This window comes from Sciurus vulgaris (genome assembly GCF_902686455.1).
Source record: "Sciurus vulgaris genome assembly, chromosome: X".
Classification (NCBI taxonomy): domain Eukaryota; kingdom Metazoa; phylum Chordata; class Mammalia; order Rodentia; family Sciuridae; genus Sciurus; species Sciurus vulgaris.
Genome location: NC_136471.1, coordinates 10,634,645 through 10,661,306, shown reverse-complemented (window position 1 = coordinate 10,661,306; position 26,662 = coordinate 10,634,645). Strand labels below are relative to the sequence as shown.

The 26,662-nt window shown below is 32.4% G+C and overlaps 1 protein-coding gene across 1 annotated transcript in view; it reads right to left on the bottom strand.

The window, feature by feature from the left end:
- LOC306651046 (26S proteasome non-ATPase regulatory subunit 5-like) overlaps positions 1–26,662 on the bottom strand; it is a gene marked incomplete at its 3' end in the record, with an annotated part of 221,764 nt that overhangs the window by 41,292 nt on the left and 153,810 nt on the right.

Here is a 26,662-nt window from a genome sequence, read left to right as displayed (position 1 = left end):
ATGTGAAATTATAAACAAATTTGAAGAAATAAAAATTCAAAACTATGATATAAAAATACTCCATGGGGGAAGCATGAACCAGATTGAATCATGCATAATCCAATCACTAGAGTATAAATTACTTATATTTTAACATAACTCTTAATAAAATAATTAGCTGAAATAATTAAAGTCTCTGAAAGAGAACTGATTGTAGTTATCAAAATTAAACATAATATGAAACTCAGAAGGCAGAGAAAATATTGAAATAATAAATAAAATTAATGAAATTAACAATCAAAAAGACCTCAAAGAAAATCTTCCTTAGGTGAAGAGAAGGTAATCATAATTAAAGCAAGTACACATCATGCAGTAGGTCAATAATGAATAGGAACCAAGATTTAAGTTTATTTTGGAAAAATCCTTGAATTTGAAAGTTTAATTTTTTTTTCTATAAGCACTTCAGAAGAAAAATCAGGTTGATGGAAAATGATCAAATTCAGTTCTTTGCTTTCTGTTTGTTTTTAATTAAATACTATATAAGAATAAGTTCTATAGAAAGTTGAAAAGGAAATTTTGTGAATGATAAATTATATAGATAGCCAAAGTGGTACTAACAGGAACTTGAAAATGACAAAAGCAATAGCAATATTTTCTGAAAAAAAATCTCCCTCTCTCTCATTCTCTGCTTCCCAGATCCATAAGCTTAACAACTTTCCTCTATCATGTCCTTCCACCATGATATTATCTTGGACTCAGAGCAATGGACCTGGTCAACCATGGACTGAACTTGTGAGCCCAAATAAACTTTTCCTACTCCTCAAAAAAAAAAAAAAAAAAAAAAGTCACTTACAAAATTCCCATAACCACTCTCCTCTTCACAAATTTTCGGAATTTGAAGATTTTCACTATTTTCCTCAAAATGTAAGGCAAATAACTCAAGATGAGTTTTTATATAATGAATGACCTACTGTGAAGACTAAAACCAGTTGAAATATAGACTTTGGTCTAAACCACTTAAGTGTGGTAATAATACGTAAAGGTTTGCCAAAACTATATCTTAAAGAAGATGGATAATATAAAATGCTTCTTTAATAATAAGTAATAATCTTAATATAAAATTTAATGGTGAATGAATAGAAATTGTCAAGAAATGATGGATTGGTAAAAAAAATGTATGCTATTTATCTCACTAGAGAGTATATAATACATATGGTTTCATTGTTAAATTTAATCAGTATAGTTAAGTAAGTATAAATATGCATTTAAAACTAAATTAAAACTCTAGAATGAAATCAAGATGTATACTTTCAAAATCAATTAAAAAAATTGAAGGCATTTTATTTAATAAAATAAAACGGAAAATATTGTCACTGACAAATAAGTCATAAAAGAACACAAAGCATCACACAGGATGACAAAAGGAGCATTAAAATAGATTTATTACCTCAAAGGAAAGAACAGTTTCATTTCAGAGTGGAAAACAATTCAAGGAGCCTAGATTCCTAAATCAGTACCAGGAAGATAACCACTCAATCAGAAACATCTGCATTGGATTTTGCTTTAGCAACTATGTTAAGCTTATTTGTTACCACTGTGTTAACTAACTTACCAATACAGAAGTTGGGAACTTCAAGTGAAGTACTGTTGAAATAAAAACCTAATATAGTAATTTTCATTTTAACAATTGGATGTCAGGAAGTAAGGTAGCAGATAATGAAGGTGTGAAAATAACAATAGATGTTATATAGTATAAATGTAATAATAAACCATTACCTAAAGTAACTTGAGAGGTTAGCTGGCCTTCCTAGAAGAAAATATTGAAAAAACTCAGTAGTGGATCCTAGTGGTTATTCCTTGCAAAAATTCAGAAAGATAACATAAGAGATGAATTCAAAGTTGTTTGCAAGCTTAAATTAAAGAAAACAGGAAGAGTTTTGAAAGTGGCAACTTTGCAGGGTTAGAGAAGGTCAAGTGTTTCCAAACCCAATATTGTAAGGGATGAGAAAGAAAAAAAGTTGAGAAGATTGAGAGATCAGAAACACATCTCTTGGTCAAATAATGTTATTGAGAATAATGATCAGATAAAAATTGTGGCATTTCCACTCATTAATAAGATTATTTTTGAGAAAGCTGCCATTAGAAAAGAGAGAGACAAAGGGAGAAAGAGAGAGAGAGTGGGGGTTAAAGCATGTGTGTGCGCGTGTGTGGTGTGTCTGTGTGTGCGTTATGTGTCAGGAATCAAAATAAACCAGTCTTGAGAATTTTATCTAGGAAATGCTTGAGTATGGTTACTGGTACATGGAACAAACTTAAAGCAAATAGATTGAAATACTTCAAAGACTCTGGTAGCTTGAAAGTCAAATGAACTTGTAGTCCTATCTTACAGTATCAAGTAGTGAGCTAAAATATTTGTGGAGCCACTTCAGTGGGCATATTCCTACATACTTCAGATCTGAACAGGAAAATAATGTAAATGAGAAACTTCATAGAAGAAGAGCCCAGGGCTCAGTGATAATCAGCAAGGATGTCCTCTCACTGAATACAATTCGGATTTAATCAAGATACTTCTCCTACTCACAAGATAGGGAGCCCTAATAATACCTAATTTTGAAGATTTCAGTCTTGCTATTTGTTAGTAACTGATGAGTATAGCTATAGTGTGAATGTTTTTATTTCCTTAAATATACATGTTTAATTCTTAAACCTCAAGGTAATGGTATTAGGGAGTGAAAACTTTTGTGAGATGATTATGTAATAGAGGAGAAGCTCACATATAAAAAGCCCCAGAGATCTGCTCTGTTTTTTTCCACCATTTGGAGACACAGCATGAAGGCTCCATCATTAACCAGATGGAGGATCTTCACCAGACGTCATATCTGTTGATGCCTTCATCTAGGATTTTTCAGCCTGTAGGGCTGTGAGAAATAAATTTCTGGTAATCATAAACTACCCAGTCCATGATACTTTGTTATAGCAGCCTGAAGTGATTAATATGGTTGTATATCTCCTTATTTCCTTTTCTGGATGGAACAGACTCCCTCGCTCCCTCCTTCCCTCTCTCTCTCTCTCTCTCTCTCTCTCTCCCCCTCCCTCTTTCTTTCTTTCTTTCTTTCTTTCTTTCTTTCTTTCTTTCTTTCTTTCTTTCTTTCTTTCTTTCTTTCTTCCTTCCTCTTTCTTTCTTTCATTCTTTCTTTCTTTCTTTCTTTCTTTCTTTCTTTCTTTCTTCCTTCCTCTTTCTTTCTTTCTTTCTTTCTTTCTTTCTTTCTTTCTTTCTTTCTTTCTTCCTTCCTCTTTCTTTCTTCCTTCCTTCTTTCCTTCTTTTCTTCTTTCTTCTGTTCTTTCTTTCTTTTCTCTTCCTTTTTTCTTTCTTTCTTCTTTCTTTCTTTCTTTCTTTCTTTTCCTCTTTCCTTCCCCTTCCTTTCTTCCTTTCTTTGTTCCTTCCTCAATGTCCTTGTACTTTCTTCACTATCATATTTCATACCTGTGTGGTAGTAGTGGATATATACCTTGTCTTTAGTTTGTAAGTCATCAAACTGAAAACATCACATCAATTTCTAAAAGAAAGTATTGGGTTTAGCTGGAATGTTCTGAAGTTGGAACAAAATTCAGTATAAGGATGAAATTTTTGGTTTATCTCCATTAGGGGGAAGATGACAGTTTTTTTTTTTTTTTTTTTTTTTTTTTTTTTTTTTTGCTTTTAGTAGTGAGAGTGAAATGGGTAATTGGTGGCCAGAATGACAGACTATAGCAGAAACCATGGTATCCCCTTGGCAACACAGAAAAAATACATTTCCCAGCATACTCATCCCTATATTTAAATGAGACCTTGTGGAGAATCTTTCTGGCCAAGAGAATGTGTTAAACATGAAGTTTGTGTTCAGAAACTGAGACTTTTAGAGATGTTTACGAAAAGCAGCCTGTAGAAACATATAAACACAGGTTTCAAAAAATGATTAAAAATATCTAGGAAAAGATAAAAATGGAAAAGAGCAAAATATAAACAGATATTTCAGTATTATATATTGCAATTCAGAAAATATAAATGTTGACTACAAGTCTAAAGTAAATGGGAATTAAATGATTATTTTAAAGTCTCAAAGAACAATGCATGTATAGCAATAATAATAATTATGCAATGATTATCATTACATTGAAATATAAAATATATTTTTATCAATTAAAATATTCAGAAATATCAGTTTTATGAACTGTCATGTATTATACCAGAGAGAAACTTCAATGAATTCTAAAATTCAGAAGTAGATAAAGGTCACATTTTTGAACCATATGAATTTAGCTTTAAAAATAATGTCAAAATGAAATACCAAAATATTTAAAAGAAAAAAACTTTTTATAAGGTTATTTCTTAGGTCAAAATGGAATGATAAATCCAGTTATTGATGACTCTAAAACTAAATTCAAGGAGAAAATTAAGTGTCAAAGATTCAGGATGTGGTTGAAGTGGTGTACGTTAAAACATGACTGTCCAAACCACAAAAAAATCAGTGTTCAGTAAAACATAATTAGCCTCAATTTATTTTATTATGAAATGAAGCTTAAAAGTGGTTACATGATCTAAGCTTTAAAAGCAGTAATTAAAACTATCAAGGAACAATATTGCAGAAGTAATATATTAGTAAAGATAAAATATAAAAGTAACAAATGAGAAAATTTAAAACATACAATTAACTTTTTAAGTGAAGATATCATTTTATGTGAAAACATCAATAAAAAGAGTAGTTTCTATCAAATCAAATCTTATAAAGGGAAAAAATAGAAACTATATATACATATGTAATCTAATAAATGTTAAAAATGTAACCACAGATAGTAAATAATGTAAAATTATAATAAGCAGTTATAGAAAACTTCATGCTAATTAAAGTTAAAACTCATAGTATAATAGATACTTTTAAGAAAAATTTCAGTCACTCAAATCTATCAATGAAATAGAAAACTATATCAATTGGTTTACAACAAAATAAAAGAAAAAAGACTACATTAAAATGTAGTATCCATGCTAGAGGCTTTATAGGAGCTGATTTTTCTAAGTTATTATTGAATAATTAATTCTCATGAATTTATGCTCTTATTATAACCCAAAATGTTGTGAACTCTTTTCCAATTTATAAACAAAACAGATCCTTGAAACAAAATACAAAATTATATTTCTTATTTTAATATTATTTATACACAGAGAAATGCATGCACTGAATAAAATATTACCAATTCAGACACAGAAACTATAATAAAAGAACAATACATTGTGAGCTAGTAGGACATATTTCAGTAAGTATGTATTTCTTCTTTGTTGAAACTTCTACTTATGTAGTTTATCACCTTAAGGAGAAAAAAACCCATAGGACTATCTCAATAGATTCCAACAAGGCATATATAAAAAGAATTAGTATTAATCCTTAATATAATATCATTTAATAAAAATACAAATACTCTTAAAGCATATATAAAATAACATTCTTATCTCAAGTTTACATATGGAGGAAATACCATAACTTAAATGATTAAATATAAAAGTAGGAACATAAAAAAACCCATAGGACTATCTCAATAGATTCCAACAAGGCATATATAAAAAGAATTAGTATTAATCCTTAATATAATATCATTTAATAAAAATACAAATACTCTTAAAGCATATATAAAATAACATTCTTATCTCAAGTTTACATATGGAGGAAATACCATAACTTAAATGATTAAATATAAAAGTAGGAACATAAAAGTCTGGAGCAATACAAAGATGGTTCATATTACTTCTAAAATTTCACTGTCTTTTGGAAGTTATATACATTATAAATAAAAAGGCATATTTCTTGAAAAGGATAAAAATAATCTACTCAAATAGTATGTTGAAACTGAAAAATTCAAGAAAAAATGACTTGTAAGGTTTTTTTGCAAGTATGAAATGATTCAGAAATATGGTTAGTTCAAAAATTACTCTAAAAAGTTATACATATAGGAGCTACAGGTTTAGCTCACTGGTGGAGCATGTACTTAGCATACATGAAGACCTAAGGTCAAGTCTTAGCCCCCCAGGAAACAAATAAAAAATAAAAATAGACATGCACATAGATTTCCTATAGAAACTTTAAACATATAATTAAATACTATTTTACTCTAAATGGCAATAAAAGTATAAAATATTAAGTAATGATAAATGTACAATACATATAGGAATAAATGAGTAAAACTTTATTTAAAAATTGGTTAAATGGAAGTATGTATTTGTGGTTGAAAAACTGATTATAAAATGTATCTGTCAAAATAAGTTAAAAATGATGACAAACAAAGGAAGGAATATATGCTAGAGCAGGTAAAATATTTTTAATATCAATAATAAATATTTCTTATCATGAATAAAAATAATTCTATATCCTTAAGACTACAAAATTATATTATTTTACAGCATCACTATATTATTACTGCCATTGTACAGATAAGAAAACTGAGTCTCATTATGATTTGTTAACTTGTTTTAGGTTTCCCATCGAGTCAGTGTTAGTCTAGGTACCCAAATTCTGATCTGTCTGACTTTAGAGTAAATATGTATTGCAACAAAATCAATATTTCGCTACTTTATTTACATTACAAATGAACCTGATTCTTCCTATAAATTTTGCAGTATTTGAATTGTTTTACAGTACAATCCTTGCCTTAATACAATTTAAAATCATCATTATTAATATATTTACATAGCTATTCATTTTAATGCTTCAAATTCTCCTTACCCTGCAATAAATAAGTGTCCGATACTTTATTTTACAATAGCCATTAATCAAATTAATGAAGTAATGATTCCTTGAGTTGCTACTATATGGCAGATTTTTTTCTAGGTAACAAGAGACTAAACAATATACACAGATGAATATCTTTTCCCTTGGGATATTTTACATCCTAGTGGGAATGAGATAGACAATGAACACAATACGAAAGAGAATTAATTATATATTAAATTGTCAAAGAGTTATGAAAAATCTAAGTAGGATTACAATAATAGAGGTTGACTGGGGTGGTCGTGTGTGTATGTGTGCATGAGCACGTGGATATATTAAAATGGAATGATTATTATAAACATTATTCATATGGGAAATAATTGGATAAAGACTCAAAAGGTTTGAGGGACTTAGTCGTGTGAATATCTGAAGGAAGAGCATTTCAGATATAGGGATTATTTGGTTTCTGTGGGGAGCATTTCTGTAATGATACAGGAAAAACAAAAAGGTTCATATTGCTGGAAGGAAGTAAGGTGGGAGAGGAAACAAAGATGAGGGTACAAAGCTAATGAAAGTTCACATCTAGTAGAAGCTAATAGGCCACTGAAAGTATTTTGTCTTTAATTCCTAGAATAAACATCCTTTAAAGGGCATGAACTAACAAATAACAGGAGCTGACAAACCGAGTCACTTAGTGTGCTTCTTGACAATAGATTATAGAAGACTATGGAAAGAGAGGAAATGTGGAAACTTAGATCAGGAGATCTCAAAAAAAAATCCATTGAAAAAAGAATAGTGCCTAGTTCTAGCCCATAGATGTAAGTTGTCACTTAACAAAGTTCAAAAACAAAACTTTTTCATAGCTATTTTGTGAGATAACAGAAAAAGTTTGAAGCATTTGATCATTGATAGAATCTGATGTTTTCTTCAGGTTGGTGGCTACTTCCTGAATTTACTCCAAGTGGCAAAATGCCACCAATGTTCAGTAGAAAAAGTGAAGGAATATGCTGGTAAGTCATCTCCGTCTGCTTCATTTTCACTTTGAAGCTCATGGATTATCATTTTTGTTTTCATCAACATTTTTTTTATCTCACAATTACTGAATTCATATTGATTGTGAAGGAGAAAAGAGAAGCAATCTCCTACTTGTAGTTATATGAAGTTCATAAATATCACATTAACATTGGGCTTCTTCAATTGATGCTTTTACCAATTATTCTAAAAGACTGTAGTCCATATCAACTCCAAGTATAACTTCTAGTATTAAAATCCTTATGGTTACATTTAAAGCAAATTCAACTCCTTAATTTTCTAAAGCAAAATTTGAGCAATGACGTGTGAAACACCTGGATGGCAACAGTTTTGATGTAATTCTATGGAAATTCAAATAACATGGTACCAACTTGTTTTCTAACTGCATGTCACATATATGTGTACCTTAAGCTAAGAATACAAACTAGACTAAGATTTGTTGCAATATCAGAAATGCACTTTAGTTGTGTTATCCAAATTCTTTTACATCATTGGATTTCATCACACACGAGTCATTATGCAAGAAAATTATTGACCTTGTTATAATAGTGACAACTCTGAAAAACTTGCAGATATGTAATATGTAGGTATTTTGAAAGTATACTGAATATTAGGAATGCTTCACTATCATTAAGATACATTATTGTACACATATGTCACATAGGGCTAAGCATATACTTTGTAAAAGAAGTTCGAAAACCCTGATTTTCAGAAAATTGCAAAATATAGAGCATTGGTTCTAGAGTCAAACCATTTGTCTAACCAAATACAAAGTCACTGAACTTCAGTTTCTTTATATACAAAAAAGATATGACAGTTCCTTTTCCCTTTACTGGTCTCATACTCAGTTGAGGAATCAGATCAGAAAGGCTAACATACTAATAATTAAGCTTAGAAAATAGTATGGTCAATGAGTCATATGAATTGTTTAGGTGAGTAACAGCAAGAATTCAAAGGGAATTTCCTAAGGCTAGGGTCAAGAAAATCTTTTTTTTGATAATACAGTTCTTGATCCAGGAGTTACAGTAAAACTTAGAAAAATAGAGATAGAGTCAGAAGGATACTCAACATTCATAGAACTGTGGAATAATGAAGTTGTCTAAACCTTTATAGACATCATCTAGGCCAATCCCCACATTATCCAGATAAAGAAACTGGCATCTAGAGATCAGTTTGTTTCACATTACACACTTAACCAGGGACAGATTAGACTAAATGTCATATGCATCTCCCTACCACCTAAATGTTATATGACTAACCAAATCAATGCAGAGACTATAAAATAGTGTGGGTTAGTATTCATTTAGGTTTGGGCCTCTGGGCCAAGACTTCTGATTAAGTGCTTTATTTTGCTTATAGACCTCATACCATCATGTGATACATAGATGGAGCAGGCTTGAAGTAAAGGAGGAGAAAAGGAACTCTTCTGAGTATCTGTTGTGGTGTTTGACCTACAAATTGTCACACAATGCCCATGAAGATTGAGGTTGTATCTAAGTTATCACCTTGTGTAATAAAGTCCTCTAATAATGCATGCCATACAGGAGGTGATGAATGACTAACATTTACCATTATTATTTTTCTCTAACTTCAAACAAGACTAGGACAGTGTCTGCTTTGGTACTTTAAAATGTGAGGAAATGAGCTGGGCACATTACCACATACCTGTAATTCAGCTATTTGGGAGGCCGAAGCAGAAGGATCTCAAGTCAAGGTCATTCTGGGCAATTTAGCAAGACCTCGTTCAAAATTTTTGAAAAAAGAAAAACAAAAAGTCTGGGGGTATAGCTCAGTGGCAAAGTGCTTGCCTTGCTCCAAAAAGGCCTCTGTTCAATCCCCAGTACCAAAAGCAAACAACAACTGTGAAGAAATGAAGCAGAATCTTTGGACTATGAAGCAATCTCTGAAGTTCTCAGGGGATTAGATACCTTGTATTTCAAAAATCTACTATGTGGCTTCTTCATGCATCTCTTTTGCCAGTCATAAATTCTTTCATAGGATGTTTACAATGTACCTACTATGTGTCACACTTCATGCACCATGCTGGGACTATGGAAAAATATAGGGGCTCTCAAATTCAGTAGAAACAGAAAAACATTAACAATACAAACTCTTCCAAGTAAAGAAAGAGGCAAAAGAAATGTGTCATATAAAATGGAAAATAATTCAACCTGCTGGAGGGGTCAGGGAAGACTCCACTAGAGTAAGACTGACACTGTTTTTCATAACACTGCTCCCCTGATCCATTATCTTTCTCTTGATGTGAATAAATGATATGTTTCATTAGAAAAAAATCTATTCACTGTTTTCTTTTAGTTTGTCAATGACACTCAGTTTTTAGAACTCCTTTTTGATAATTTAATCTATTTATTCAATTTATAATATACATTTTATCTCCATTTAGTTCAATCTCTGGGCCTGTATTAAATTTAGTCATATTGAGAAACTGTGGCTTAGATGGTAAGAAAGAAATTGCATGAAGAAATAGTGTCTCACTCTCCACCACTGAATAGAGGCAAACAGTTGAATTTAAGTTGCCAGCAGGCACAGATATCTGCTTCATGCATAAGAGATGAGATAGTGCACAGAATGTCAAAGTAGTGGAAAGAAAAATGTAATCTCTTGCTATACAACTCCATGGATTCAAGTGTAGGCATGTAAAGTTATACCACAGCACATGATAAAAAGGTAAAAGACTTTCTAAACAAGAAAATTTTGAGCAGTTAAACTGAGAATGGTTACCAATATCAGAAAGTGAATGATAAATGAATTCCAGAGAAATTCTCCCCAAATCATGAGTGTTCTTAATCAAATTATGAATACTTGTGAGCTTGTTTGACTTGTGGTCTGATACAAGGTTTAGGCATCACCAAAGACTGATGGTTAGCTCCTTTCTCCCAGGCGACAACTCAATTTCTCACTAGTGTTTCACATGATAGCTTCCCCCAACATGGGGGTTTCTGTCTAAACTCCATCTGGTGAGTGTGAGGATGATAGAGGATAGGAAATTTAGAGTTAATTTTAAGAAAGGATTTTAAAGTGTTTTATGTAAAAGTCAAAAGTCCCCTGCTACCTATAACATATTTCAAATATAAGGTTGTTAAGATAGCACATTGAAATAAATATGGTGAACCATTTATGAATTATTGTACTCCTGCTAATTAGATCAGTCTTATACATCTGGAAAAAGATGGAAGTTCTGAAGTGGCAGCTGATTATTTTGCATGCATTCATGGCTTGTAGAGTCTTGGTTATCCAGGCAGATGATAGTAGCTGCCAAGAATTATTGATAATTATTGGCTGTGTGCCAGGAACTGTACTAAATGCATTATGTGTTTTTTCTTATTTAATTTTTACAATCCTGTGATTGAGTCAGGCATTACACTTCATCCCATTTACAGAGAAGGAAAGAGCCTCAGAGTAGGCTGAATGTTCCCCATTTGCCCTTCAATCCACTCTTCATGCTTCTCCAACTTCCTCTGTGACTGGAAAGGCTGATTGCTATAGACTGTATCACCTACATCTCTTGTGGTAAGTCCAAGTTGGGTTTGTCTAATAAGAGGCACTAGAAGGAGATTAGTGACATGAATATTTCTTCTGTGCTGGATGCATTTTGTCACCAATCATTCTTCTCTACTCAATGTCACAGCTCTTCTGAGATGGTTGTATGACCTATAACCTATAACCTATACCTCCTGAAAAATTCTGGCAATCACCTCCTCATCTTTCCTCTTCAGACCTAGGCATAATAAGAGTTTTCTGATACTTGTCCAGGATGCTGCATCAACATATGTGGTAAACACATACTTTAACTCTGTTTACACACTTAACAATCTGGATTTTAAACTCTTTTTAGATACTCCTTTTAAATGGCATCTGTTTTCTGCTAGACCAGATCCCAGAACTAAAAAGATTACTTAGCTGTGTTACTGATATTCTTTCTTTTCATTATGGTAAGAACACCACATAAAATTTAATCTTATTCATTTTAGGAGTACTGATCTGTAGTGTTAAATATATTCACACTGTCATGGAGGAGATCTCCAGAACTTTTTCATCTTGCAAATCTGAAAGTCTAAACTCATTAAATAGTTCCCCTTTCCTTCTTTTCCCCAAGCCCTGGTAATTATCATTCTACATTCTGGTTTCTATGAATTTCCTTAATATCATCTATAAGCAGAATTGCATAGTATTTGTCTTTTACAACTACAGTATTCCACTTAGCATAATGTCCTCCAGGTCCATCCCTCTTGTAGCATGTGACAACCTAGCTACATATTTAAGACTGGATAATATTCTATTGCAAGTCTTTGCTACATTTTGTGATTAATTCTTGGATAACAAGAATGAATGTCTTCTTTGCTATTGTGAATGGTGTGGTTGTGAATGTGGATTTGCAAGTACTTCTTTGAAACCTGATTGAAATTAGTTTGGAATATGTACTCTAAAGTTAGACTTCTAAATTGTATGGTAATATTATCTTAAATTTTACAATAAACCACCAGACTGTTTTCCACAATAGTTGCACCATTTTCTATAGTAGTTTTACCATCCCCCAACAAGGATTGCAATTTCTCCACTTTTTCATTAATACTATTATGTTCTCTTTTTATTTTATAGTAATCATCCCAATGGGTGTGAGGTAATATCCCATTGTGATTTTGACTTGTATTTCCTCCATGTCTATATTTATTCCTATATATTTTATTGTTTTCAAAGCCACGGTAAATGGAATTGTTTTAATTTCCTTTCCACATTGTTTATTGCTAGTGAGTAGCAAATGTCTTTATTTCATTTATGTTCTTCTTCTTTCCTAGTTTCTTGAAATATAAAGTTCGGTATTTGAGATATTTCTTGCTTCCTAACCATTGCATTTGTAGCTATAAACTTCCCTCTTAAAGGTTTTTGCTGCACTCCATAATTTTTGGTGTGTTACATTTTTTTTTGGTGTGTTACATTTTGATTTCCATTTACCTGACAATATTTTCTAATTCCTTGTGACTTTTTAGAACTATTGGTTTATTAAGAGTGTATTTTTTAATCTTCCCATAACTGTGGATTTTGAAGTTTTCTTTGTTCTATTGATTTTTTTCCTTTCATTCCATTGGTGATTGGAAAAAGTACTATGTATGATTACAATCTTATTGAATGAGTTAAGACATTTTATAATCTAACATGTGGTACATCCTGGAGAATGCTCTATGTGCACTTGAGAATAATGCATACTGTGCTGTTGTTGGGTGGAATGTTCTGTATTATATCTGTTAGTCCCAATTAATCTATAATGTTATTCAAATTATTGACCATTTGTCTGATTGGTCTATCCATTATTGAAAATGGGTTATTGAATTCTTCTTGCCTTTGTGTTGTTTTGATTTTTGATAGTGACATACTTTGACTGACTTGTTATTTCCTTTTGTGTGTATATTTTTAGTTACTTTTTTGTGGTTACCATTGTAATTACAGGTAGTCCTCAATTTACAATGCAATAATATCCTGATAAACTCACAATTAGTTGAAAATATCATGTCAAAGTGCATCTAATGTAGAACATCATAGTTTAGCAACACAGAATACTGTAGAGTATTGGTTTTCATGCTTATGATCTTATGGTTGAATAGAAGCTGTGTGTCATTGCCACTGCTCAACATTGCAAGAGAGTATTTTATCACATATCATGAGCTGAAAAAAAATCGAAATTAGAAGTAAAATTTCTACTAAGTAATTGTCACATTGACACAATCATAAAGTCAAAAAATTATAAGTTGAGCTATCATAAATCAGAGACCATCTGTACAGAAAATATCTTAAAGTTGTAATATTCTATTTTAAACTGAACATAATTTCAATCACAAAACTACAGTCTCTTTGTTATTGATGCCACAAATTACATCTTTCCATATTATGTTACCATTAACATAAAATGTATACCTTTTATGTTTTGTCATTTAAATTTAATGCACTAAAATTATAATTATATAGGTTACTATTTTGGTACATTTTTTGCCTTTACCAGAGAATATTTTATAAAATGTCGTCTTGCTACAACTGTTTTTTTTTTTTTTTTCATTTCAATGCAAAATACACTCCTTAGCATTTCTAATAGAGCAGTCCTAGTGGCAATAAACTTCTTGGCTTTTTTTCAGTTTGAGAAAGCCTTAATTTCTCCCTCATCTTTGAAGTACAGTATTCTTGATTGACAATATTTTTCTTTCAGCACTTTGAATATATCATCCCACTCTCTTCTAACCTATAAAGTTTTGGTTGAGAAATTGTCTGATAACCTTATGGAAGTTCACATTTTTTATGATGAATCACTTTTGTCTTGCCCTTGTTCAAGATTCTCTTTTTTAATCTAACTTTATACATTTTGATTGTAATGTATCTTGGTGTGGTTATCTTTGGATTTACTCTGCTTGGAGGTCTTGGAGCTTCTTGAATCTGTATATTCATTTCTTTCCTCCAATTTATAAAGTTATCAACCACATTTCTTCCAATAATCTCTGTATTGTTTCATCTAAACTCTCCCTGGACTTTACATAATGTACATATCCCTTTATTTTTTTATTTGTTGTTTCTAGTTATACATGATGTTATGGTGTATTTTGACATATTATACATACATGGGGTACGACCCATTAAAATTTCAATCCCATTCTTTTGGTTGTATATGATGTGCAGTTACACTGGTAGTATATTCATATATGAGATCAGGAAAGTTATATCCAACTCATTCTATCGTCTTTTCTATTCCTATCTCCCTCCCTTCCCTTCATTCTCCTTTGTCTAATCCACTGAACTTCTATGCTTCCCCTCCCTACTGTCCCTTCTTATGGGTTAGCATCCACATATCAGAGAGGACATTTAACCTTTGGTTTTTGGGGACTGGCTTATTTCACTTAGGATGATATTTTCCAGTTCCATTCATTTACCGGCAAATGCCAAAATTTCATTCTGCTTTAGAGCTGAATAACATTCCATTGTGTATATATACCACAGTTTCTTTATCCATTCATCTGTTGAAGGGCATCTAGTTTGGTTCCACAATCTGGCTATAGTCACTTGAGCAGCTATGAACATTGATGTGGCTGTGTCTCTGTAGTATGCTGATTTTAAGTCCTTTGGGTATAGGCCAAGGAGTGGGATAGCTGGGTCAAATGGAGGGTCCATTCCAAGCTTTCTGAGGAATCTCCATACTGCTTTCCAGAGTGGCTGCACCAATTTTCAGTCCTGCAAGCATTGTAGGAGTGAACATTTTCCCCACATCATCACCAACGTTTATTGTTACTTGTGTTCTTGATAATTCCCATTCTGACTAGAGTGAGATGAAATCTCAGTGTAGTTTTAATTTTCATTTTTGTAATTGCTAGAGATGTTGAACATTTTCTCATAGATTTTTGACCCATTATATCTCTTCTTCTATGAAGTGCCTTTTCAGTTCCTTTGCCCATTTATTGATTGGGGTATTTGGTTTTTTGGTGATAAGTTTTTTGAGTTCTCTATATATCCTGGAGATTAATGCTCTATCTGAGGTGCAGGTGGCAAATATTTTCTCCCATTCTGTAGGCTCTCTCCTTGCATTCTTGATTGTTTCCTTTGCTGTGAAAAAGCTTTTTAGTTTGATGCCATCCCATTTATTGATTAATGATTTTAAGCTATACATGACAAACCAAAGGCCAACATCATTTTAAATGGAGAAAAGTTGAAAGTATTCCTTCTAAAAACTGGAAGAAGGCAAGGATGCCCTCTTTCACAACCTGTATTCAACATCGTCCTTGAAACCTTAAACAGAGCAATTAGGTAAGAGAAAGAAATTAAAGATATACAAATAGGAAAAGAAGAACTCAAACTATCCCTAAATGCTGATGACATGATACTATATTTAGAAGGCCCAAAATACTCTACCAGAAAACTTCTGAAACTCACAAATGACCTCAGCAACATAGCAGGATATAAAATTAACACTCAAAAATCAATTGCATTTCTATACACCAATGATGAATCAGTTGAAAAAGAAATCAGGAAAACATTTACACTCATAATATCCTCAAAATGAAATAAAATAAAATACTTGGGAATCAATCTAACAGAAGAGGTGAAAGACCTCTGCAATGAGAACTACAGCACACTGAAGAAAGAAATTGAGGAAGAACTTAGAAGATGGAAAGATCTCCCATGTTCTTGGATGGGCAGAATATTCTCAAAATGGCCACACTACTAAAAGTGCTGTACAGATTTAATGCAATTCCTATTACATGCCAATTACATTCTTCATAGAAATAGAAAAAGCAGTCATGAAATTCATTTAGAAAAAAAAAAATACGCCCAGAATAGCCAAAGCAATCCTTAGCAAGAAAAGTGAAACAGGAGGGTATCACAATACCAGACCTTAAATTATAATACAGAGTAATAGTAACAAAAACAGCATGGTATTTGTACACGATTTTTTAATCCAGTTTTGCTTTCATTCCTTTTGCTCTGCTTTTGACTTAAAGATGTCAAATGACATGTTTTTAAGCTCGATGATTCTTCTAATTGATCAAGTCTGCTTTTGGACCCTTCTAATACTTCTTTTTTTCAGTTCAATTATTGTATTTCTGGCTCAACACTTTGTTCTTTTTTATTGTTTCTATCCCTTTGTTGATACTCTCCTTTTGTTCATGTATCATTTTCCTTTTCTCATTTAGTTATCTATCTGCATTCTAATTGAGTATCTTTTTTGACAGTTATTTTATTTTATTATTTTTTTAATTTTTACTTTTTAGGTATTTATATTGTTGTCAATTGGGAAAGAGGTCTTTCAAGAATTCCAGGGGCAGTCGGAGATGGCTTCCTGGAGGAAAAAGTTGTAGATAAGAGGTAAACTAAGTTTGTCTTTATGTGGGTGTTTGAGTTGCCTGGATCTTTGTTCTGGAGTCTGTTCTATGCCTGATATTTAAACCTGAACTGTGCAATTATTGGTTTTAAATCACTGTCTGGAGTCGAGGAGGTAGTGAGGTAGCATATTTCTGTGTCTTTGGAGACCATTAAGACTTTGAGTTTTCAGGCTCATACCTTTCCTACCTATTTCTCTTCTAATGTTTATGACCCAACTTTTTGGGTCAATCTTTCTTTGTCTCCATTTTGGTGTGTTATACAGAGAACTTGGGCAGTTGATAGACCTCAACTTAGAACTTCCAGATATAGTAGTCCCTTCTTATCCACAATTTTACATTCCAGGGGTTCACGTATCTATGGCTAATAATGGTCTGAAAATATTCAATGGAAAATTCCAGAAATAAATAATTCCTAAGTTTTAAACTGCACACCACTCTGAGTAGCATGGTGAAATCTTGTTGTTTCCTGCTGTCTCATCTGGGATGTGAATCATCCCTTCATTCAAGGTGTACATGCTGTATATACTACCAACTCATTATTTACTTAGTAGCCATTTCAATTATCAGATCAACTGTGGAGGTATCACAGTGCTTGTGCCCAAGTAACCCTTATTTCACTTAATAGTGGCCCCAAAGAACAAAAGTAGTGTTGCTGTCATTTTGTTATAGTGTATTGTTATAATTATTTTATTTTTAGTTATTTTTGTTAATCTCTCACTGTGCCTAATTTAAAATTCCATAATTTCCAAAGAAGGAAAAAATAGCTAACATACTTCTGAGAAAGAAGAGTAAAGATGAAAGGTTTATTTTACCAAATATCAAGAATTAGTATGACACTATAGTAATTAAGAAATCATAGCAGTAGTGAAGAAATAAATGAATTAACAAATTGAATATAATACAAAGCCCAGGAACAGATATTATAGGAACATGTAAATCTTTTAGATGACAGAAGTGGCAGTCACTGGACACATGAGGACTATTCAATAAATGAAATCAGAAAATATGATTATCTACTTGGGAAAAAAGTTAATTTTAAAAACTAGCTCACTTCAAACATAAAAATTAACTGTAGTTGAATTAAGAACTTAAATGACAGAACCAACTTCAGGATTTTTACATAAGTAATTACCTTTTGGGTAGAAAGAATTTCTTTAAAAAAATCATATAAAATAAATGGCTGATGAATTAGACTACAACCAAATTAAGACCTTTTATTTATCAGTGAAAACTTTTAAGAAAGTAAAAAACACAATTAGGAAAATAATGTTCATAATAGTTATAACTGACAGTTATTTTAAATTCTTTGTCAAGTAACTTTTAGACCTTTCTTTAGGGCCAGTTTCTGGAGTTTCATTCTGTTACTTTGGACTGTATTTCCTGGTTTTTATTTTTGTTTTGTTTTTGCCTTGTAATTTCTTCTTGGTATTTGGGCATTTGAAGAAAAACAAAACAAAACAAAAACAAACAACAACAACAAAATAACTTATCTCCCAGTCTTTGTATTTGGGCATTTGAAGAAAAAAACAAAATACATAAAAAAAAAAAAAACCCTTATCTCCCAGTCTTTGTATATGGGCATTTTGTAGGGAAGACATCAACCTACCCATCCATAGGACATAATACTTTCTAAACCTTTTTTGCCCACTTGCTCCCCCTGGCATATGTTCTGAGAACTACAGATCCACCACACTTCTTACCTTTGTTTTCAATGACTTCCAAACTATGAATGCAGTCTTGTTAGTGCTCTGAGTCAGATGAGATAAAAACCAGTCGCTCCAGTGACCCAAAGACAAGCCATAATGCTGGATACTTGATCTACTTTTTAAATTCTGTGTCAGGGTAGGAAGATTTCTTCCAGCTTGTTCTGCATGACGCAATAGTGGGGTAAGGGAGTGAAAAGGTTGCCAAAATTTCCTATGGCATTCGCCATGATCTCTCCTTGGTTTTAAAAATGGGTTTGGTGCTGTTTTTTTCTTAACTGTGTTATAGATTACTCACAGAGGTATTCTTGACTTAATGCTGTTATTTAATCAGTGACTGGGGGAAAGAGGACATGTAGCTCCCTAGTCTGCCTTCTTGCTACTTAGCTAGGATTTAAACATAGTCTTCTTTGAAGCAGTGTCTGGACTTCTATGTACCATTATATTCTGTTTCCTCAGAAAGGAGTCATGCTCATCTCCAATTCAGGGTTAAATGCATATTCTAGTGTTCCTAGTATAGTCACTCAATGTGAATAAAATTTAAAGACTGATGGTGACTACACTGTTAGAAAATTAACCACCAGTGGTTCTCCTTTATATATAAATTATCTAGTTAACAGCACATAATTTCTAAGTGCTTGTGTGTTACACTCTGTTCCACAATATTATTTTACATTACTATGATATAGATGTTGATAAACAAAGAAAATAAAGGGATAGTGATCTGGAATGGCTTGCATGTTTTAGGTTACCTATAATGTATTAGATAGTGGTCTGGGCAAACTGCTTGAGAACTCCACAAGAGAAACAGACCATATCTAACTCGTGAATAAATATGTACTTCACTAATTATATAACATTTGAACTGGTTCTTGAAAGATAAATAGGAGCTAACTAAGTAGTTAAAAAGTGATAGAAAGTCACTGCAAAAAGCAGTGTGGTTAACAGTACAGATGACTGAAACTAAATGCTGAGACATTCACTGAACCAGGAGTGCAAACAGAGAAACCCAAGAGGAGGTTAATTTGAGACTCCCTTCTAAATTTTTTTTGTTTTAAATTTAATATTTTTATTGAAACATAATATTTGCACATGTTTATGAGGTATGATGTGATGGAGTTTTTTAATATGGAATTTTGCTCGGTTGTCCAGGCTGACATTGAACTTCTAGGCTAGAGTGATCCTCCTGCCTTAGCATTCTGAGAGACTGAGGTTACAGGTTTACCACCATGACCAACTCAATGTAATGTTTTGACTCACTATGTGATTTTTTGATTCATGTATACTTTGGGTAATAATCAACTTAGGATAATGAGCATATTCATTACCTTAAACTTTTATTAAATACCTTCAAATTCCTTTCTTCTAACTTTTTTGAAATACATAATGCATTATTGTTCATTATATTCACCTTGCTGTGCCACAGAACACAATAACTTATTCTTTCTATCCAACAATAACTTTGTACCTACTAATCAACTCTCCCTCTCTCTCCTCCCTTTCTCAGTCTCTGGTAACCACCAATCTACTCCCAAATTCTAAAATATCAACTTTTTAGATTCCATTTATGAGTAAGATTATGTGATGGTTGTCTTTCTGTACTTGGCTTGTGTGATGTAACATAATGTCTTCCAGGTGCATCCATCTTGTAGAACATAGAGGGTGGGTTTAATCTACAGTTATAACTCGTACTTGAATTCCTAGATTTGTCTTGCCAGTGACCTTTTCATGAAACAGATGGTTGTGCTTTGCTACATTTGACATCTGAACTAGGTGTGGCCATGTGAGATATTATGTAGAATTCAAACATCTGCATTTAGGGTTTTGTTGGACCACCACAACCCCGCCAGAATCTTATCCAGAGACATCTCAGATTAACTGTGCAGATCAACCTACTCATTTTTCATCATGACAGGTTTCGACTGTCAGTTTGGTCAAATAAAATCTCCATGTAGTAGTTATGTTGCCTTAATTAAGTAGCTTAGTATCGGTGAGCCTCATGCTTTTTTTTTTTATCTCTACAATAATAATAATAACAGTTCCTTACTACAGAGTTGTGAGGATGAAATGAGAAAATGCATGTGATCGTGTTTGTGTAATGTGACTTGTAATACATAAAATAAATTTCATACTGCCCTCACCCCATTTCACAGCACTCTACCCCTATTGAGTTATTTGACTCTTCCTAATATGTACTTATCTGATTGAAAATGTCTCCTTCCTCACCATTTTGATAAACAGTCTTAAAAATGTCTGAAATAAAGGCGATCTGACTTTTATGACCCTAGTCACTTCCAAGTATGGATCTATAAAACAACTTACTGGAACTTTTCTTAGTTGTCCAGACTACTGGCCCACTTAGCTACCTGTCCCACATGACTAGTCCTAACCTATCATTTATTACCTTTGAAGTCAGGCCTCTATCAATGAAATCCTGCTTTCTTGGGTCTCACATGAGTGAGCAAAATAGGAAAGATATTCACTTTAGTTTTTGGTCTTTGAATAAAACTTTCCTTTGTATAAGGGTTTGATTGCTCTCTTTCTTTAGAAAAAGTCATTTGCCATGTGTCCCAAAGGATGCTTCAATACCTTATTCATTGTCTTTTCTAGCTTTCTTCCATTTCATGATGAGTGATGCGCCATTGAATTATCTTTGAAATTCTACTTGTCAGGAAAACAGCCAAAATATTGAAACAGATGTCAGAAACTATTTTCTCAACTTAGAATCACTAAGTGGATCTCTATTCATTGACAATATTAAATATAATTATATGATATAACTGCATTATAAATCTAATGTTTTTCTTCCAAAACATGTAACAGCATTTTTCCATATAAGGGTAGTATCATTGCAGTTTTTCTCTTCCCCATGAGTTACTTCTCTGTGCCTTCAATTTCAAATTTTAAAGAAGACTTTAAAAAGAGAAGCTCTCTGAACACATTAAGATTGTAGCCAACCACTGCTTTCCCAGTCCTTGGAGTCAGTATTATTATTTGTAATTTACACACCAGGAGCACCTCTCTATCTCATCTACCTGACTTAATTCTTGTCAAGATTATAATTAGATCTGTGACCATGAACCCATTAATTTCACAGTCTGGAATTTGTTATGTTACTCAAGTCATTGCACATGTTGGTTAGTCTTGTAACTATACTAGTCATGAGTCACTTAATAAAAGGGATATGTTCTAGGAAACCTGTTAGGTAGTTTCTTTGTTGTTGTGTAAACATCATAGAGTGAACTTACACAAACCTAGATGGTATAGCCTACTGCAGACCCAGGCTATATGATATAGGGAACAAACCTGTATAGCATATTATCATACTGTACTGTAGGTGATTATAACAAAATCATAAGTATTTATATATCTAAATACTGAAATTACTGTAAAACTACCAGCTGATATTAGTTTTTCAGTTCCATTATAATATTCTGGGACCAAGGCCATATACCTGGCATGTTGTGGACTAAAACACAGTGATACAACATGTGACTATCTGTGTGATTTTTGAGTAACACATTTCCCTTATTGTCCCTCCCATTGCTTTCTGTACCTATCCATATTACTTGCCTTCTGTGTTGTCTTTTTTTCCCCTATGATAAACCCGAACAGATCAGATTGAAACCTGATATTCTGCTTAGGTCTTATAACTACCTACCACAAGGGTCCAAATGAATTTCTGTTACAAATGTGGAGCATAGCCTACAGGCTAAGAATTTGGGCTATGGAAGTATATGTAGGTCTTTGTATGAAACTTAGCTACATTGCTTAGCCTACGTATACTTCTGGAGTTCCAATTTTTCCATATGTCAAGTGGAGATAATGCTATCTATTCTTATAGGATTATTGTAAGGAATGTATATGTTGATGAAAATAAAGTACCTAGAAGAGTACCTGGCATATAGGAAATGTTTATTAATCTGAACTAAAATGTGCTGACTATATAGAACTATGGTGTTTTCACCTATTTAATTCCAAGCCTTACCCAGTTCCTAGAAATTACGGCTATATGGATCTTACATATACTTCAGGTTTTATATTCCTTATTTCCAGCATATTTGTTGATGATCTATTTGATTTCTTGACACAAGAGTCCAACTGCCCTAGTATTTATATCTACTAAACCCTGCTCTATTTTCATTATTCTTCCTTTTCCAGCATTAGAGTATGTACTTCTCACCAAAACTTCCCTAAGTAGTAATAACTGAAACTGATAATCATGTTACTCACCGCAAGAAAACATTTAACACAGGATCCTGTTCACATGGTATGTCTCTCAAATCATGCCTAGGTGACAAATTAGCATACTTTCATGAAGATATTGGATATTTTGTGCTTTTCAAGCAGAATAAAATATGCAGTTCATCCAATATGCAAAATATAACCTTTAAGACTTATTAGCAAGCAAGATAGAAAACAGTTATCCCTGTTATGCTTCATTCTCAACATTCTATTGGAATACCACAAAAGATATAAAGAAACAGAAATAAACTGCAGAAAAGAGTAGTCCATATGTTAAAGGCACTATCTGTTGGAAGATCCTTCAAATGTATCTTTCATAGGAAGAGACTGAAACAATGGAGAAAGAGCTTTTTCTTTACATTTAGCTAATACAAACACTGCAGATGCAACTAACTGGTTTAAGGAACTATTTAGGGTGATAATATCTCTGAGTTTTCTCAGAGTAGTTCAAGTTTACCCATGTTGTTCCAGTATAATTATTAAAATGTACCTTTCATTCTCAAAAGAGTGCCAGTTTGGATGATATGTAACGATGTTAGGACTACCATTGTCCCAATAAAATATGCAAGAATTATTAATGTCTGTTCATACATACTTGTACATGTTTTAACAAGTAGTTTGAGTATATGTCAACCAACAGATATTTTACTTACCTTGAAGTCACATAATCTCCTCCTCTGGTATCAGTGAATTATTTCAGCTACCGTGACAGGTATATTTACTTTTGGAGACAGTATGAATTCTGAATAGCCAAAGTATGTTTTCATTGCTATCAGAGTTTTCTCAGATATTATAATTCCTCCAAAACAACATGGCAGGAAAAATAAGGCAGAATATGGGTAACTATCATGGTAATCAAATTTTAATACCTGATAAAGGTTTTATTTTTCATAAGAATGGATAAAATTTAAAGGCTATGCTTGTTTATAAGAGCAAAGGAATAGAAAAATCAATGTGTACATTGGAGGAAATAATTGACAAAATTTTTGAAATACCCCCTCATGCCCATTAGCAAATTGTATTAAAAAATAGCAAATAAAAAGTATTAACAAGGATTTGAAGACATTAGAAACTTTGTGCACTGTTGGTGGAATTTTAAATTGGTGGTTCTCTGCAAAATAATGAATAGAATTACTAAATGATCCAGCAGTTGTATTCCTGAGTATATGCATCCCCAATTGAAAGAAGGTTCAGAAAGAAATAACTGCATAACCATGTACACAACAGATTATACACAATAGCTAAAATGCAGAGGTAAATCAATTATCCGTGAATGGATAACCAAAATGTGGTATTTATATGCAACATTATTCAGACTTAAAAGGAAGGAAATTGAAACACAGCAAAACATGAATGAACATTGAAGATATTATGATAAGTGCAATAAATAAGCCAGTGATGAAAAGAAAAATACAGTTAATATTCTACATAAATAAGAGTACTTAGAGTAGTCAAAAGTCAGAGAGACAGGAAGTAGAATAGTGATTGACAGGAGCTGGGGAAGTGGAAATGGGAAAGTTCATGTTTGATGGACACAGTTACAGTTCTAAAAGATGAAGTTACAGAGAAGAATGGTGGTGATTATCACACAATCTTATGGAATGTACTTAATACTACTGAACTGTACACTTACACCAAAGTACAAGGAATCCAATCAACAAATGGGCTAAGGAACTGGGCAGACACTTCACAGAAGAAGAAATACAGGCAATCAGCAAATATATGAAAAAGTGTCCAACGTCTCTAGTAATTAGAGAAATGCAATCAAAACTAAGATTCCACCTCATTACAGTCAGAATGACTATTATCAAGAACACTAGCAATAATAGATGTTGGCAAGGATGTGGGGAGAAAGATACACTCATACATTGCTGGTGGAGTTGTAAATTGGTGCAGCCACTCTGGAAAGCAGTATGGAGATTCCTCAGAAAACTTGGAATAGACCTACCTTTTGACCCAGTTATCCCACTTCTTGGTTTACACCTAAAGGATCTAAAATCAGCATACTACAGTAACACAGCCACATCAATATTTATAGCTGCTCAGTTCACAATAGCTAGATGCTCTTCAATAGATGAATGAATAAAGAAACTGTGGTATATATACAAAATGGAATATTACTCAGTCATAAAGAAGGATAAAATTATGGGATTTCCAGGTAAATGAATGGAGTTGGAGAATATCATGCTAAGTGAACTAAGCCAATCCCACAAAACCAAAGGCTAAATGTTTTCTCTCATGAGTGGATGATGATACATCATGGCGGAATGACAGGGGGGCTAAGAGAAGAATGTAGGAACTTTGGATTGTGTACAGGGAAATGGGACAGGAGGGGGTAGGAGAAGGAAGAAGTGAACTGAGACAGACATCATTACCCTATGTACATGTATGATTACAGGAATGGTATGAATCTGCATTGTGCACAACCATAGAAATGAAAAGTTGTACTCCATTTATGTATAATGAATCAAAATGCAATCTGTAAAAATAAAAAATAAAAAATAGTTAAGACAATATATTTTCTGTTATGTGTATTTTATCATTGTAAAAATGAGGAAAAATATTACATGAGTTAGAACCTAAGAATTATAGGTACTTAGAGGAGAAACAGGAAAGTAGGAACCCCAGCAGTAAAGAGAAAATATTTTAAAATTTCTGTACCTAATAACAGATGTCTTTATACATATGAAATATACTAATCAATAATTAACCAAAAGTTATTGGAAAGAGATTCTTATTTTGAGATATTTTTGTAAAAACTTCAAATTTCAATATTAAATTTACAAATCATCTCTAATCACTGAAGAAGAAAAAAAGTTTTCTAACAAGTGCAAAAAATGTAGCCTGAATTCAATTTTCTATTCAGAAAAAAATCATATGCAAGAAGAAAATGAAGTAACATATACTATCTTTTGGAGGAAATAACTATAACTCAAAATTTCTACACAACTATCTTGTCATATACGATAATGCCCTGACCCTTTTGTTCCCCATCTCACAAATAGAAAATGGTTTTATTGTATAATAGAGTAACTAGATATGACTGCTCACAACAGAGACAATTGGCTGAAGGTTCTAGCTGCCTTAAGTTATGAATAGTCTCCCCAAAGTTGAAAATGGTCAATTTTTTTAGCATATATGTCACCCATTTTTTGGTACAAGTCTTGAACTATGGCACAAGAAGGTCTGTTGTTACATGTACTACAACTTCGAAAACCTATCACGTGTTCACTGTTTAATAGAAAACTGTCTAAATTATGCCTCAGCTGGAAGAAGGGAAAGTTGAACCCAAGAGGAGAATATTTTGAAGAAGGCAACAGGAGGGGCACAAAAACCAACAAATAGAGTGTTAAGAATAAGAAATTGCTAGAAGTATAGTTATTAGATTCATTTCAAAATCTTGTCTTTTTGAAAATGTTTTATGTGATTAAAGTAAAACGATAACTTTATTATTTTGGTTTTTAGTATATATTAAAGGAGCTGAGAACATGGTAATCAATGCTACTATATCAAATGACAGTTGTCAGTTCTCATCTTATTCCCTCTGTAACATTTATAACTGAATTTTAAAACTTTGTTGTATTTGTTTTTTTTAACTCATCTACCCCTGAGCCAGAACCCCAGCCTTGTAACTGGGTTTTTAAAAATTATGTTTTCAGAAATGTACTTGCTAATAAAACTTTTAAAATGTATACATAAGTATGTGAAAATAAGTTGAAAGAAATTTTTCCCAAACTGACTCCTGATTTTAATCCTCAAAGACAGTGTTCAAAATTTGTAGTTTAATATTAAAAGTTACCTATAATATGCCATATTAGATGATATATAGCATGTGCCATACAACTTTTTCATTTTAATAACTATATGATTTGATACATTTCTTATAACATGTAACATATATTCTACAATGGTTCTACAAAGTAGTATCATGATATGGTCTATTTCTTGACTTGTTCCTTTGTTTTAACTTAATATATACTGGACATATTGTTCACATCAGTTCCTATAGTTCCACATTTCCTTTCAACTGACCTGTAGTATTCTGGTCTTTAAAAACCAAAGTTTGTTTTTATGATTTTTTTCCCCCATT